Raw genomic sequence first — 7,610 nt, 5'->3', positions numbered from 1 at the left:
TATCGTGCTAAGCCAGAGATTTTTATTACCACACTTGTTACAAATGTTCTCTGTTATAGCATTTAGACTACTCTGAAGAAAGTAGAGGCTATTCCATTGATCTAAACATGAGAAAATAAACTGAGGCAGTGGAAGAATTAGAAGACACAGTGAAGAGGTAGACTCAGTAAGCTTCTGGAGACTGAGGGAATTGAGAAGGGAGAGCAAGGACTGTGGGATGAGTCCTAGCTCTCTGTGTCTGACTGGGTGGAAGTTTTGAATGGTACCAATAGAACAATCTCGTGAAGTTGCCCAATAGACGGTAGTAATATGGAGGCTAAGAGCCCGGGGCGGTCTTAAAAGGAGGCCCATCAGGGTATAAGTGATAAAGTGATAACAATCACTTATGGCAATGCTAAGACAAGACAATTATCAGGGTATGAAGATGGTTGAAGCCATGGGAAGGAGCAGTGGTAGATGGAATTTGCTGGGAAGACTATTGAGAGGGAGAAGAGTACAGAGGTCATCTAATTAACAGAGTAGAATGCATAAAAAATACTCCTAGAAAGGATAAACCCTCAGAAAGGAAGAAAAATGGCAGCAAAAGGGTAGGCCATTTTGAAGAAAAACAGTTCAAAGAATTATTAAATGGTAGAGCCAAATATCGCAAAGAGATCTAATAAGAGCTAAAAAAGATTTTAAACTTAAGAGGGTATTGGTGACCATCAACATAATTTTAATGGAGCTTTGATGTAAAATTCAGAGCATTGTAGGATAAATGCCTTATGATTTTATGGGTGAATAAACGGACTGAAGGTGTTAAATTTTGACCAAGGTCCACCGTACATGTTGGAGCTTGGCTTTGAACTCCTGGCCTATCCAAGACCACAACCCATGCTCCTCCACTCTTCCAAACAGGTTCTGAAAAGTGCACTTAAGTAAGATGCTGATTCAGATACAATTTTTAATATCATGTTGCTAAAGCAGTGTAAAATAGAAGGCTTACAGAAACTGTAAAGGTCAAGATTTTCAGAGAGAAAGGCATAGGTGAATTTTCTGTATTTTCTGAGATGATTCCCCTCCCATTCCTCCCTTCCCTGCTTTTTCTTAAGCTGATTGTATTGATTTTATTGGTAACTAGGAGTTAAATTTTATAACATGAATGCGTGTGTCACTGTTACACATTTTTAATAGGATTACTTTGGTTTTAGAACACAGGTTGTATGAGTCTGCTGAAGTAAACTTTTTTCCTAAAACTACATCTAAATAAGATGTCTGATAGAACTTTTTCTCTCTAAAGTTTTATAAAACTTAATTAGCAAGATCAAAGGCTAGAATAGCCACAGTCACATTTACCAGATGCCTTGTTAGTAATTCAGCATTTAAAGTATAATCCCTAAACAAGTAAAAAACAGAGACAAATGTTTTTTTTAGGAGATTTAATTTATGATTTTTTTTCTCCAAAAAACCTAATGGAAAACCTTAAGTGCTGTTATAGAGCACTATTTCAAAATAAGCTCCTTAGCAAAATAAATGAAAGACATGTAGAAACCTGAAGAAGCATTTTATTCTTCAGAGCCAAGGTGTCTGCAAAACTCGTGTAGGAAACCTCTTTCTTTCATTTCATATAAAGACCATTTTGTGTGAAATAAAGGAAAGTAATTGGCATCACTTGAATTCATTATTCATTAAATTTAACTATTTTTGGCTTGGCATGTACTGATTTCCTAATCTGGAATGCCTGCTAAAATATTTTCATTAAGGTGTGTTATTTTGAATAGTAAAGGACCTTCCAATTTAGGACTCAGAACATTCAATTTGGAGTATATATAAAGTCAAGAATAAATACAGTCAGCATTATTAAACATAAACCTTGCTACTGACCTACTTCCCTTGCAGTTTTTGATTGCATAATTCATTCTTGTTTATCCACTTTGCATTTCTATAGCAACTATTTCTGTGGAATTTACGTGTTTGGTTGAAATGCCCCAGTAGAACAAAAAAGAAGCTTTTGTAAATTTTTTTTAAAAGGGTGTGTGTAGTGATGAGGAATTGAGAAAGGACCAGTCTTGTTTGCAAAACAATTAAAAAAACATATCTTTATATGTGTTCAAATGTGTGTGCAAACACATTTGATTTGATGCATGTCCCATTTTAAAGACAGTGAGCCCCATCTGATTACCCATATTCACTTAAAATGGAGTGGCAGATGATAATGTCTTAAAAATTAGTTGATAGGAAACAATTTAGAGAACAGAGATATTCAGCCTCATCTAAAAAAAAAACTCATGTTATTTTTAAGTTCCCCATGTGGATTTTTATAAAATATAAATAGAAAAATGTAGCTGTCACATGCCAATTACATGTTACATAAGAGATAGGGTAATGGATATGCTCTATGTTTTAAGGGATACTATTTTGCAATGCACACTGCCACATGGGAAATTCAAAGAAAACATAAAATAGTTTATGGAAAAAAAAACAAAATTAAACTAAGTTTATTTTTGTTTCTAAACCAGGCTTATTTCTTAGCAATTGTGAAACGTTTTGTTCAGTTGTTCTCATCAGGACTAAATTTATCTTATTCAGACAATTAATTCAGAAGGTTCACAAAATTTTTGCTCATGAAATTGAGATCTGACAAGATGTAGATTTCTAATGACTATTTTTCAGAGTCTGTTGTATGCTGGAAAGATAGCATTGCAACTTCTAAATCTCTTACCAAATGTTAAAATTGTAACACATTTTATAAAGACAATGAAAATAGAAAAATTACATATTAACTAAATTTTGCATTGCTAACATTTTTAAACATGTTTTGTATGCAGGTGAAACAAGGCTAAAATTTTGGTTTTTAGAATTAGAATAGTTGTCTTGTATCGTATTAGTTATATATAATAAAGGCAAGTAAAACAAATACTTTGTAATTTCATACTAAATGTATTCATTAATTCATTGAACAAGGATGAATTATTTACTCTGTGACAAGATATTCTACCTACATCTCTGGATGCATAACAAAGGTTTAGCCACTCGATACTTTCTGACACCTAAGGACTAATTCTTATTATCACTGTGCAGTAAGATCATTTGGTGCAGGTCCTGAGTAAAAGGGAAAATACAAGGGCAAACAAAACAAAACAAAAGTATGCCAATGAATTACAAAAACTACTATTTAACTGGGTTGGGACCAAAGGTTGTTAGTGTTGTTGGCCACAACTATCTGAAAAGAGCCCAAAATGTCAAGCTGACCTCTTAATGGTGACTGGGTGAATACCAAGGTTCAGTGGTTTGTTCTTGATGTGCATCCAAACATTTGGATGTCTGTCCAACATTTTTAGTTAGAGCTTTTTCTTCTATTAACAAAGTTTAAGAAAGTGTAAAGTAGGAGTTGAACATTTATGATACTATTTTTATCATTATGTGAAACAAATGAAAGCAGTCCATATTTTGAATGTATTCCCTTAAGTTCATGTGGGGCTAAATTAGCTTGGCATTAGTCGTTCATGAATCATTGTTGATAGCGAGAATACAGTTGTTGTGAATTCAGAACCTGAGGGACAGATAATAGATAAGATCATTACAGGCTGTGATGTGTTCCATGAAAGACAGAAATGGGTGATGCGGATGATGGTAACAGACTGGAGGGGGTGGGAAGGAGGCCAAAAAGAAGCTCTCTGAGGAGCAACATCTAACCTGAGGTCCGAAGGATGAGGAGCCCTGGGAAGAATCAGCAAAGAGTGTTGCAGGTAGGCAGAACTAGGAGTGCAGAAATATGCAGTGAGAGGAGCTCATTGGTTAGGAACAAGAAGGAGGGTAGCTTAAGTTCCACTAGAAAGGATCTTTCTGACTTCGGTGATTTCGTATCTAATGGAGAATGCCCCACTGTCAAGCTGGAGAGCCCAGGTTGCACTACAGTAACCAACCGTCCCCAATCGCAGCCACTCCAAACAACTAGATGTATTTCTCACTCACTCCGTCCATCCATTGCAGCTGGCCAAGTGCTCTGCTCTGTGTGCTCCTCACTCCTCACCCGCGCTGACCGAGCAGTCATTGCCTGGAACACAGCGGTTATGGTGGCAGAGTAAAAAGAAAGCATGGCATATCCAGTACAGCCTCTTAAAGCTTAGCACACATTGCTTCCACTTGTATTTCATTGGCCAAAGCAGTGACTAATCTCAAGTCAGGAAGGAAGTGTGGTTCCCCAGCATGCCTGGGAGATGAGTAGAACTGGAAGTGTCAATGAGCGGTAGTAAAAATATCCCGGTGTGGGTCAGTGAATGACCTGGAATTGCATGTACAAGTTGTGAGGGTGTGTGTGGGAGGGGGTGCGTGTCTTCAGGGAAAAGGTCCATTGCTTTAATCAGATTCTCAAAGGAATCTGTGACACAACAATGATTAAAAATCACTGGACCAGTTGAAAACTGTCATGTAAACAGATAATTGCTATACAAGGCAATTTGCAGCATGAGTGAAAGGCTGAAATGATTAAAACGTTGTGAGTGGGGATGTGTGCCCGTGCGTATGTGCGCGCAAGTGTGTGTGGTGATAAGGAAGACGTTGAGCAAATTTGTAGATCAAAGGGTGGAAGGCAGAGAACAGAGAGCAGTGGATTAAAGACCCCAAAGGGGTTAGGGGAAATGACTGAAGCCCAGAAGGTGCCTGAGGAGATGGTATCCAATATTCTCTACAAGCGTTAACTTTGGGATCGGCTAATTCCCTGATGAAATTAGGGAGGAAAGGAGGAAAAACGTGGATGCCCCCATGGGTCAGGCTGCAGGTGGAGGGGAAAGAGAGGGCCTCTGTTTTGTCTGACAGATGGACAAGGGCAGCTACTTAGACTGACAATTTGGAACAGCTGTAGGAGAAATCTGAAACGGAGCTGACTGGGGACAAATGAAAGGACTGTCAGTAGCACTGAGGGCTCAGCTGATGTTGGAGACCAGACTTGGTGCGGTGCCAGTACACTCAGTTATGGGATTTTTCCTTATCCATGCTCAGCTGCCTGGAAGCAGGAGCTGAGAAAGTTAACGGTTGGACTGATCCGGGCCTGGGGATTGGCAGAGCAGGGTTTGCTGATAATATGAACATGTTTTGCTGATAATATGAAGTTCAAGAATCTCTGAACAGGCAACAAGGACTAATTTGACTTTTAATTTTTAAAATTAAGCTGCTCAGGAATGGCGAGAAGCAGCTTTATGCCTATAGTTCTTTGTGAGTTGCGGTTCTCACTCCCTGGACAACTTGGTTTTGTAATGAATTCATAACTGATATAACCACTAGAACCAGTATGGTTAAGAGTAAGCAGTGTTGCTTCTTTCTTTTTTTATTTATTTATTTAATTTAATTTATTTTTTTTGCATGACAAAGTCTTTACTTTCAAATGATTATCAGTACACCAAGTAAGAACATGTATACAAGTTCTTGAATTCTATCATCTAATAATTTTGGTTAAGAGAAACTAAGAGCAGCCCGAACAATATATACCAATATTTGCTCTTCCACCCTTAGCCGAAAGGACGACTTAAGGCCGGCTGCTGCTTCACACAAGTTACAGTAACTATTTACTACTTTTTCATAGAGAAAGCCCCTGACCTTCAAGAAAGCTTTAGGGAAAAAAAAATATTTAATCCCTTTCTTTCTTTAAACAGTTTTTTTTTTTTACTACATCTAAGAAAGAAAAAGTACTGATACATATGTTGCTTGAGCTAAAAGGCATAGGAAAACAGACAATGTATACACATTAAATTTCTAAGAAACATGAGGTAAAAGGAGAAAATCTTTGGATAAGCTCTACGTTTGTACAAAGAAGCTAGATTTGCTATTCTCCAAGAAGTGAAGGGACCTACTACATGATATACAGAAATAATTTAATGCCTTTTCACAAGGATGTAACTACTCAAGCTTTGCTGAAGCTTCGTATTCCATGAAGGCATCGAACATGCCAATCTGCACGCAGAGCTGCTCCTTCCTCCCTGTCCATTTATGCAGTAGTTTTCATGGATTTCTGGCCGGATGTCACAGACAAAGGCCAGCAGGTTATCCAGGACCTCATCCCTGTTCTGCTGGAAGTAGGCCTGGAGGCTGGTCATCTTCTCCTGGGTCTCCTTCTCCACTTCGGTGCTGCAGCTGCCATGGGATCCCAGAGCCGCAGCTTCCTTGGCCTTGAACTCCTTCTCTCTTTGCAGATGGTATTGTTCAATTTCAGCCTGAGCTGCTGCTTTGGCCTGCTTCAGCCTCCCGTTCTTGTGCTTGCGGGCCTCCGACACTTTCTCGGCGGCCCGCTTCTCGGCCTGCAGCAGCTGCTGAATGCCCTGCAACTGGCTGGCCATGGCGGCGCCGACCTCTTTTTTTTTTTTTTTTTAAGATTTATTTATTTATTTGAGAGAGAATGAGAGATAGAGAGCATGAGAGGGGAGGGTCAGAGGGAGAAGCAGACTCCCTGCTGAGCAGGGAGCCTGATGCGGGACTCGATCCCGGGACTCCAGGATCATGACCTGAGCCGAAGGCAGGCGCCCAACCAATTGAGCCACCCAGGTGCCCTGTATTGCTTATTTCTTACTGCTTAAGTAAGTGTAATCACGCTACAGCCACACAAGATTTTATATGTTCTTAATACTCTCCTATTCCTCTAGTAAAATCTGACAGAAGAAAGGTAAAAGAAAAAAGAATAAAGCTCTAAAAATATAATTACATACTCAGAGACAGAATTGCTTAGGTAAGCATCTTGCTATTAATTAGTATGTTGTATATTTTGCTGCCTTGGCTGCTACTAAGACATTGTATTTAGGGAAACTATTAAATGAAGACAAAAGAAAAACATCTGGAGTAGCTTAGCTCCAAAGCAGAGTGCGGTGTGAAGTAGCATTGTATTGCGTGCCTCTTTCCCCAGTTGCCTGCCAAATCCCTGAATTTCCCTGATTTCAGGGAGGTTACATCATAAGCATTTGATTAAAAAATGTGTTGCTCTTCATAAAGGCCGCATATGCATACTTAAGGCAAACACATCCATAATCCTAATTCTTCTGGCTTTCTTGAAACCTGTCCTTTCACTTTCCATCTCCTCGGAGTGGAGGTTTTGTCTCTGACATGTCTATTGATGACTGACAGGTGAGGTGAGCAAGTCTGATCATTTAGAATTATGTTTGAGGCTGAAATTAAATGAGACTTTTCACATCCTTCCCCAACAAAATGGGTTAGCTAGCAGGAGGCAAGCAAGTTGCAATTCTAAAAAGAGGGTGTTGCTACAAATGGCTCTTCCCCAAAAGACCCTCTCTCAGAATTTCGGTTGTTGATAACTAGCAGGTTTTATCTCCAGGAACTAAGTCTCTCTTAGCTTCTGGTCTGCCAACTTATAGACGGTCTTCAGCTGAAGCAGCGCTGCCAGAAGGAATAGCTGGAGAATCTCCTCGACTCTCTATTTATTTTAGAGTATGATAATTTGAGGGAAAATTAGAATTGCCAGTTTTCCATTACATAGGAAAGCTCTCAGTGCCGGTTATCTCATCAGACCTCACAAATATACCTCTGCGGGAAATTGTGTAAATAGATGGGAAAGCCAAGAAAAGGAGGGGTTCACGTCTGGGCAAAGGCCACACAGTGTGTTCAGGGCAGGGCTGGGCACCTACATG

At 39.3% G+C, this 7,610-nt stretch overlaps 1 pseudogene; it reads right to left on the bottom strand.

Annotated features, from left to right (window-relative positions):
• Positions 1–5,503: 5,503 nt before the first annotated feature.
• Positions 5,504–6,311, bottom strand: LOC112825584 (V-type proton ATPase subunit G 1 pseudogene; annotated as a pseudogene).
• Positions 6,312–7,610: the final 1,299 nt, after the last annotated feature.

This window comes from Callorhinus ursinus, unplaced genomic scaffold (genome assembly GCF_003265705.2).
Source record: "Callorhinus ursinus isolate GAN/ISIS: 27379988/994484 unplaced genomic scaffold, GSC_fseal_2.0 scaffold4, whole genome shotgun sequence".
Taxonomy (NCBI): Eukaryota; Metazoa; Chordata; class Mammalia; order Carnivora; family Otariidae; genus Callorhinus; species Callorhinus ursinus.
The sequence above is the reverse complement of the archived record's forward strand: the minus strand, read 5'-3'. Positions and strand labels throughout refer to the sequence as shown.